This window comes from Bos grunniens, chromosome 23 (assembly GCF_055505025.1).
Source record: "Bos grunniens cultivar Pamir isolate PY7600 chromosome 23, Bosgru_T2T1.0, whole genome shotgun sequence".
Taxonomy (NCBI): domain Eukaryota; kingdom Metazoa; phylum Chordata; class Mammalia; order Artiodactyla; family Bovidae; genus Bos; species Bos grunniens.
In genome coordinates, this window is record NC_141187.1 from 54,055,609 (window position 1) to 54,064,328 (window position 8,720).

An 8,720-nucleotide genomic window follows, 5' to 3' on the forward strand; every position below is an offset into this window, starting at 1 on the left:
AAATCAATAGTAGAAGGAAACATGGGAAAATCCACAAGTATGTGAAGATTAAACACACTCTTAAATAACCAGCAGGCTAAAAAATAATTTAAAAAAAGGAACTTAGAAAACACCTGGAGACAAATCAAACTATAAATAGAACATACCAACATGTATGGGATTCTGCAAAAACATCACCAACAATGAAATATAAAGCTGTGAATGTGTACATTAGAAAGAAAGCTCAAATAAGCAACCTGTCTTTACAGCTAGGCAGAAAAGGGAGAGCAAACCAAACTCAAAGCTAGAAGAAGGAATGAAAATAGTAAAGACTAGCTCTCAGATAAATATACAGAAGAGGAAAACCAAAGAAATCAATTTTAAACAAAAGTTACTTCAAACAGATCAACAAAAGTAACAAATCTTTAGTTATACTAAGAAAAAAGACAACTAAAATCAGCAACAAAGAGAAAATGTAACTGCTGATATGAGAAAATAGCACAGTAAGGGAGAGCTCTGAGCAGCTGAGTGCTGTGAGATGGGATAACCTGATGCAATTCTGTTAAGCCTCAGTCTGTGATATTCTATTCTGGCAACCCTAGCAAACTAGCATAGCTTTATCCTCTTTCTTGCAAGTAAAAGTTATGAAAATATAAAGTATCCGAAAGGAGGAAAAGAGAAAAGGACAAACTACCTAGGGTGTTTAGAGATAAATCTTTTTCTTTGTTTCTTACCAAAGTTAAAATAAAAACATCAAAACCACAAGAAAAAAACTCACGAATAGACATTTTAGAGAAGCCAAACAACAACCATGGTAAAACAACTAGAAAGTCATTCAGTTGGTAAAAACAGTAAAATAATATAGTAAAATAAAAAACAGTAAAATGCATTTTATTCTTTGGAAGTTTTAAAAATTCAATTTATTGAAAATTCCAAAGAGGTTATAATACAGGCACATGATTCAAGATACTGAAAATACACTTTGCCTTAATCTGTGCCTCCTGTCGTTTACCCGGTGTGTCCAGGGCCATCTCCCTCCACAGGTAGTATTTTGTTTCTTACAGATCCTTCTAGAGTTCCTTATAAGCAAACATGAAAATATATTTCTCCTTCATGCCCTAATTCAAAACATAAATAGTGGTATATTAAGCATGGTGTTTTGGTACATGTTGCTTTTATTTATTTGACAATGCCTTGGAAGTTGTCCTCTATCAGGACATAATTTCCTGCACAGCAGTGCACTGAGCGGCTGATGTAGTAGTATAATACTTCTTGCCCATCCACTTTGGGATGAACACTGACATGCAACACTCTGTTTATATTACGAGCAATGCTGCAATGGAGAACTGTGACCTGTGCTATTCTGCTGCTAGCAAGTGTAGGATATATTTCCAAAGGATTTGGAACCTGGAGTATTTGTAACTGAGAGAGCATTTGATAAGATGGTACCAGTAAGATCCTTCTGAGCCAGCAATGAGCCTTTCTCTTTAAACTGTAACTACTCTATGACACCACTCCCCCACCTGTGTTTAAAACTGCTTTCCAACGTTTTCTAACCTTCAAAACACTCTACAGTCTTTCCTATCATAAGCACAGTCCTTTATTCTCAGTGCAGTTACAACCTCACTGGGTACGTACCTGTTGTCTCCACTCTTCTCTGGGTCCATCACTGCTCAACTCACTCCATTAGAGCTGGAAGCAACGTGGCCAGATAACTCCTTGAGTGTAGACAAATGGATCATGGAGGATCTGACCCAGGGAGCCTGGTGCCCAGGAGAGAGGGAGGGTCTGTAAGGGGTGTAACTGGGGAGAAGGAAAGGTATATTAGGTTTGATCCATGGTAATTTTTCAGGTGAAGATTCTACAGAGCCCAGACATGGGAGCAGGAGTCTTGGTTGGAGAATTTGTACTTGGGAATTTGTACCCAAATAGCACAGCTAAAATGGGAGGCAGGGACTCCAAAGGGGACAGCATGTGAGTGAGTCTGCTGTGAACCTGCTGTGAGTGCCAGGGAGAGACACACACGGGGACAGGATGCAGCAGAGAGGCAGGAAGGCAACAGCAGGCATTCCAAAAGGAAGGAGAGAGCGTCATGGCAATAAGGACGTGCCACAGAAGCATGTGCCACAGAAGGGTGGCAGTAAATGGAAAAGGGATCAGAAGTCATTCATAAGTCCTGGCGAGTTGCTTCATGAGAGGCTAAGAATCAGACCATAGGATACAATGAAAAACAGATAAAATCGGTAGGTAAAACCCATTCACGTTCAAATTGAGATTTTGTTAAAATGCTCTTTTAAGGAACATAGAAATACAACCTCACATGGCAGGACGTTGAAGTTTAGGTGATGGCTGACAGAATGACTCCCTGCCTAGAAGAGATGCCGTCAGCAACAGTTCTGTGCAGAGTTGGGCAGAGAGCCCATGACACTGGTGGACAGATGTGATGGGAGACACGTGTGGAAAAGGCTGCTGACTGGAGGGCTTCAGGGAAGAGGGGGTTCCTGCAGACTACATGCGCCAGTGGGCAGATAACATGAAGGGGGAGCTACTTGGGTCTTAGGAATTACTTAACCTGAAAAAAATTAAACTGAATTTTAAATTGGCACCATGTAAAGTGCAATGGCTTCCCTGGTGGTTCGGGTCGTAAAGAATCTGCCTGCAATGCTGGAGGCATGGGTTTGATCCCTGGGTCAGGAAGATCCCCTGGAGAAGAAAATGGCAACCCACTCCAGTATTCTTGCCTGGAGAATTCCATGCACAGAGGAGCCTGGCAGGCTACAGTCCATGGGAAAGCATGGGAGGAATAATCCCAGCAATGTGAGGAAGTGTGCTGTGTGCTGGGTTTTTCACCAGGACAAAGCCTGCTGGCTTTGGATCAACCCCTTTTGTCTCTGAACTTTTCTTGTATTTTAGTGTCTTCTTCTTTTATAATTTAAAAGTCACATTCTGTAAACTTTCCAAGCAGTTTTGCTGGTGGGATTTCTCCCATGGAAGTGGGATTTCTAGGCATGGGTTCTATATTTCCTTTCTACATAAACTTCATAAAAAGCCCAACATTTTTTTGAGGCAACAGTTCTGCAAACTGTAGAAATAAATTTATTTTGGTCCATACTGGCCAAGACTACAAAAATTGCTCCTCAGTCTCCTGAGTTTAAAATAGGCTCTCTGGTACCATCAAGGTTCCTGCTGATCTCAGATCCTGTGATCTTGCTGGTGCCTTGACTACTGCATGCACTCTGTCTGACTGCCAGGGCCCTGCGTCATCCATCTGTGTGGGCACGTGGCATCAATGTGCTGTATTTATTATGTGAGAAGTATTCAGAGCAGGATCAAATCCCGGGATCAGGGACTGCCAGCACTGAGCTAGCACTGACTCTGCCCTCCGCCCCGCCCCCCTTCCCGTCACCACGTGTGCGCTCACTCATGTCAACTCAGCCCCCATGTGTTTCCACCCTCCAAGTTGGTGCCCATCTGAAGACCCTGGTACCTGCTCTTCCCTCTCCTAGAATGCCGTTGTCCTAGAGCTTAAAGTGGCTGCTGTTTTCTGCTCATCTGGATGGCAGCTCAGATATTAACCTCTCAGATGGGCATCCTTGGACCAGCCTGTCTAATGCTGGTGTTTCCCCTTCACCATCCCTCGTGATCCTGATGTTTTCCATCAGTGTTGTTGTTTAGTCACTAAGTCACGTCTGACTCCTGCGACCCCAGGGACTGCAGCCTGCCAGGCTCCTCTGTCCATGGGATTTCCCAGGCAGGAATCCTGGATCGGGTTGCCATTTTCTTCTCTAGGGGATTTTCCTGACCCAGAGATTGAACCCATGTCTCCTGCTGGGCAAGTGGATTCTTTACCACTGAGTCACCTGGAAAGCTCAGTTTTTTTTTTTTTTCTTTATAATGCTAATCAAAAAATTTTCCCCGATTAAAATTTTTATTTATAAGAGTCTGTGTACTCCAGAAAGCCACATGAGGGCAGGGTCCCTATCTATCCCATTTATTAATGTGCCTCCAGTGATTACAATTCTCAGTTGATAAGTATTTATTGAGTAATGAATGTAATATGGCACCCCACTCCAGTACTCTTACCTGGAAAATCCCATGGATGGAGGAACCTGGTAGGCTGCGGTCCATGGGGTCGCTAAGAGTTGGACACGACTGAGCAACTTCACTTTCACTTTTCACCTTCATGCATTGGAGAAGGAAATGGCAACCCACGTCAGTGTTCTTGTGCCTGGAGAATCCCAGGGATGGGGGATCCTGGTGGGCTGCCGTCTATGGGGTCACACAGAGTCGGACACGACTGACGAGACTTAGCAGTAGCAGTAGCAATGAATGTAAGAGCCTTAAAGTCCCTTTAATTCTAATTCGTGGATTAGAAATGAGATGTGAGCTGCCAGGTGTCACACAGGTGGTCACCTCAAGCCAATCCAGAGACAGTGAACTGCAAACTTTAGAGCAGAATGAACTGCTAGTGGGTGAAAAAGAAGATGGACACTGGGATTGAGGAGAAAAAAAAAAATTCTCCACCGAATAAGCTGTGGGAAAATTTAGTGTGACTTATTACACCAACAGATCTTGTGAAAACAGGAGCAAAAATTGCCACAGTGACTTGATAGTAGCTGAAGGATTCAAATTCAGAGACTCCTAAGACCTTACCCAGGATTTATTGACATAAAGTTCTTCTAGGGGGTGGGGAAAGCCATCTAGGTGTGTCTCCTGATATTTCATTTTAACATGTTCATGAGCAAAACAAAGACTATAAAACAAAAGACACCTTCAAGCATGTGTGGTTAGGTGATTTTAAATTATTGATGCAAAAGTATAATTTTCTCTTAAAATAAAATGTGATTTTCTGCTTCCAAATAAATACAAAGAGTGTCTGGATTGCCTCACCAGTATTAATTGGTAATTAGAAAGCTGAACAAAATATGAAACAATGGTTCTCGGACCCTGAACAGCAGGCTAACAGTGTTAGGGTTCCAGGACTAGGTTCCTCGAGTGAGGGTGAACACACACATCAACCTGATGACTCCGCAGCTCTCTGCCTTCAGGCGGTTTTCACGCTGCAGCTGCAGGTAGAGGAACCATAAACATTCTGGCAAAAATCTGAATTGAGGACACTGGTGAGCTGGGAGGACAGGGAGGCTATAATCTGTGTGGCAGGGCATCAAAGAGGAGGGAGCTACTCAGAGAAAATGTTCCACAACTGCTTCATGATCCCTTTGAGTCTTTATCGAATATCAATCTGAGGACAGACAGGTGAGATTCCATAGTGAATAAAAACACAAAAACATAAAACATTGGTCTCACAAGCAAAAAATAAAACACTTTCTTCCACATTATTTTTTTTCAAAGTATGGCAATTAAATGAAGGCTAGTGCGCAGTACACACATACATAAATGGATATGTTTCTAGAAAGCAAGTTTTTAAAGATGTCAATAAACCTCTTGTCATTCTAATTTTAGAATTCTACTAAAAAAGTGAAAAAATGTAGCAATATGTCTTTGCATCCAAAAGGCATTCGCATAGCTTTAGTATTCTTTCTTAAAATTTGTTTTAATTGGTGGAAAATTGTTTTACCATTTTGTGTTGGTTTCTGCCATACAACCATGCAAATTACCCGTAATTATTTATATATATGTCTATCACTTGCTTCCCGAGCCTCTCTTCCCTCCTTGAATAGCTTTAGTTTTAGCATGGAAAAGTTATAAGGAGCCCTATATGTAATGTCTAAATAGTAAGGAAATGGTTAACCATGTCACACATGTTCCTGACTCAATATTATGCTTCCATTACCATGTTTATGAAGATTTTAAAATACAGATCAGTAAGTTTAGCAGCTATTTGCATTGCAAGGGGTCAGCCAGCACCACTTGCACTAGGCTGAGACTAGCGGTACGCATAGGAGCAGTAGCAAAACAGGAAGGCATGTGCTGCTCAGAGCTTGTGATGTAGGGAAGCTGGAAGCAGGCTCAGGGGAAGAGGGGCGCCCATAGGACTGCTTAGAGGAACCTATTCCCACAGATTTGTTTCTAATTGGAAAGGATACAGAAGGAAACAGTCACTGACCAAGACCGGACCTTGAGGCCTATTGCAGCAGAGTTTGGGGGTGTGGATTGCCAGAATGGTTGCTGCAGGGTATGGCCTCATGGATTGTAGAGTTTCCTCTACTTTTAAACAAATATTTAGACATACTGAAACTCCTCTTTGGTCATCTTCAAAGCAGATGAGCAGCTGTTCTGTGGATAAACTTTATAATCACAGACAACGGTAATAATTAACGTTGAATAACAACAATAGTAATTTTCATTATTATAGATTTCAGTACTTTCATCTAAAACCTGCTGCTGCTTCTCCTAAGTCACTTCAGTTGTGTTCGACTCTGTGCGACCCCATAGACGGCAGTCCAGCAGGCTCCCCCATCCCTGGGATTCTCCAGGCAAGAATACTGGAGTGGGTTGCCGTTTCCTACTCATTAATGCATGAAAGTGTAAAGTCAAAGTGAAATCAGTCGTGTCCCGACTCTTGGAGACCCCTGGACTGCAGCCTACCAGGCTCCTCCGCCCATGGGACTTCCCAGGCAAGAGTATTGGAGTCAATTGCCATTACCTTCTCCCCACTAAACCCACTGTAGCAAATTTTAAGGTACTAAAGTCTGGCCATCTGGACGACCTGTCGGCGGCCCAGCTACAAACAGCATGAATGCCACCGGGACAAATTTGGATCGCAGGGTGGGGAAGGCACAGCGTTATCACTCCTCATTCGTTCCCTCCGTAGGTTGCATTTCTCTCCCGCATCCTCTTTTACGCGTGTTCAGAGGCTCTCAAGACTAAAAACCGCGCCAGGCTCTCGTGTCACCAGGACCCTCATCGGACGGCCCCGGACGCTTTCTGTGTCTCAAACATTTGCTTGGCGCTTCTGACCGCCGAGCCCAAGCAGGACTGGAGCCGCGCATTGGGCGAACTCCTTGCTCGCCCGCCACGTTCCCTGTTGTCACCCACGCTGAGGGGACACGTGTGTGTGGGGTCCATACAACCGCCGAGGTCGCTAGGGGAACAGAAGAGACCACAGGCGGTAGCCGCGAAGACGCAGCCCGTCCTGCGGACAATCGCAGAGAGGAGAAACGAGAGTGGCCGTCGGAGAGCAGCTACCCCGCTTCCCGGCCTTGGTGCGGACCTGAACCCCAGGCCGCGAGGACGGGGCCCACAGCCGAGCGCCAACTTGTTCCGCGCGTTCGGCCCGTCCCCCACTCCAGGGGAAGAGGGACAGGATCCAGGTACGGCCGGCGGAAGTCAGCGTCGTCCGCCGACGGAGACACACTGCCACTCCCAGCCAAGACGGGAAAACTGGTCAACGTGGCTCAGGACACCGCTCGTGGCACAGTCACTCTTGGTCGCGAGCTATAGGCCATGCTGTACACTGGGGCAGGGGAAACGTCCCGTCCGCCATCCAGCTCCTAGAGAAACGGCCCGGCCTCGCCACGCAAGCCTGTCCGTTCAAGTCAAGCGGGAGCAGGACGCGTCCAGGCCCGTAGACGGGGCCCCGGCTCGCCCGGGAACGAGCCCTCGGAGCACGGACTCGGGCGGGCTGGCCAAGCCCCGGAGCCTAGTATGGGGGTACCGAGGAAGGGAAACGAGCGCCCTAAACGGTGACCCAGGAGCCTGGCCGCTGAGCCTAAGGCACTCTGGAGCGAAAAGACCCTCTCCCTGCCTGCTCCGAGGCCCCGCGGATGGATGGGCGCGGGGAAATGCTGGTCGACCCGAGAGAGCAGCCACACACCCACTACCGCGGCGCCAGCCCACCTCCTAGAAAACCTACATGTCCAATCTTCAGCAGAAGCAGGCTTACCCAGATCTCCGAAGCACCGGGGTTATCGCCGCCAGTGATGCCGGCCTCTGGAGCTCTGCTCCGTGTTTGCCGGCTGAATCGCAGCCCTTGTGAAGGTCGCCGAAGGAAAGAACAATCTGAAAGCGGCCGCCAGGGGCGCCCGACAACCGGTTCGAGTGTCCCCGGGATGAGGCGCCGTCGCCGGCAGGCCGCAGCGGCGACGACCGTCCGAACGCCCGAGCTCGCCGGGGGCCTCAGCCTCGGAGGGGGCTCCCCGCTCGGGGAGCACGGCGCGGAGCGGCTCAGGCGGCAGAGGCCCAGGTGGCCCAGGGCGGGTGGAAAGCAGGAGGCCGCGGCGGAGAGGCCCTCCCCGCGAGATTGCAAGGCCCAGGCCAACCTGAGCAAGGGAGATTCTGCAGGGGGCTGGGCTGTGTGAACTGTAAGCTGGAACAGTGAAAGTAAAACAGAAAGCAAGCAAGCACGGAAGACATTTTATTCTGTAATTTCAGAGTTGAGACGTTATTGAAGTATTAAAAAAACAAGGCTCAGAAGACATGAAAGAAAAGTCTGAAAATTTGACTACGTAATTGGTCTTTTAGTCTTTACCATGCAAAATCAGATGACAAGAAATGGGTGTGTGGGAACATTTGTGCAACTACACGTATAGTAAGAATGTTGATATCAGCATTAGTTAATAACAGAATATTTAGAAACCATGGCAAGAGACCAGTTAAGTAAATCTTTCACTGCATTCACATAACACAAGACTATCAATTTGCTTTTTGGTTTATTGCTGTTATTTAAATGAGTTAGATCTATAGATATTGGAAAGATATCTATGGCAAACTGTTAAATGAAAACAGAAAGTTTTAGCACTTCCAGTGGTGCATATATATATTGCATTTACTTTTTTAAA

At 46.1% G+C, this 8,720-nt stretch overlaps 1 long non-coding RNA gene across 1 annotated transcript; it reads right to left on the reverse strand.

The window, feature by feature from the left end:
- Positions 1–868: 868 nt before the first annotated feature.
- LOC147347889 (uncharacterized) lies at positions 869–4,159 on the reverse strand. The gene is made up of 3 exons (XR_015152920.1): positions 4,063–4,159; positions 1,618–1,782; positions 869–1,097 (listed from the first exon to the last, which is right to left on the reverse strand). It is a non-coding gene; the product is annotated as an uncharacterized LOC147347889 (long non-coding RNA).
- Between the last annotated feature and the right edge of the window lie 4,561 nt (positions 4,160–8,720).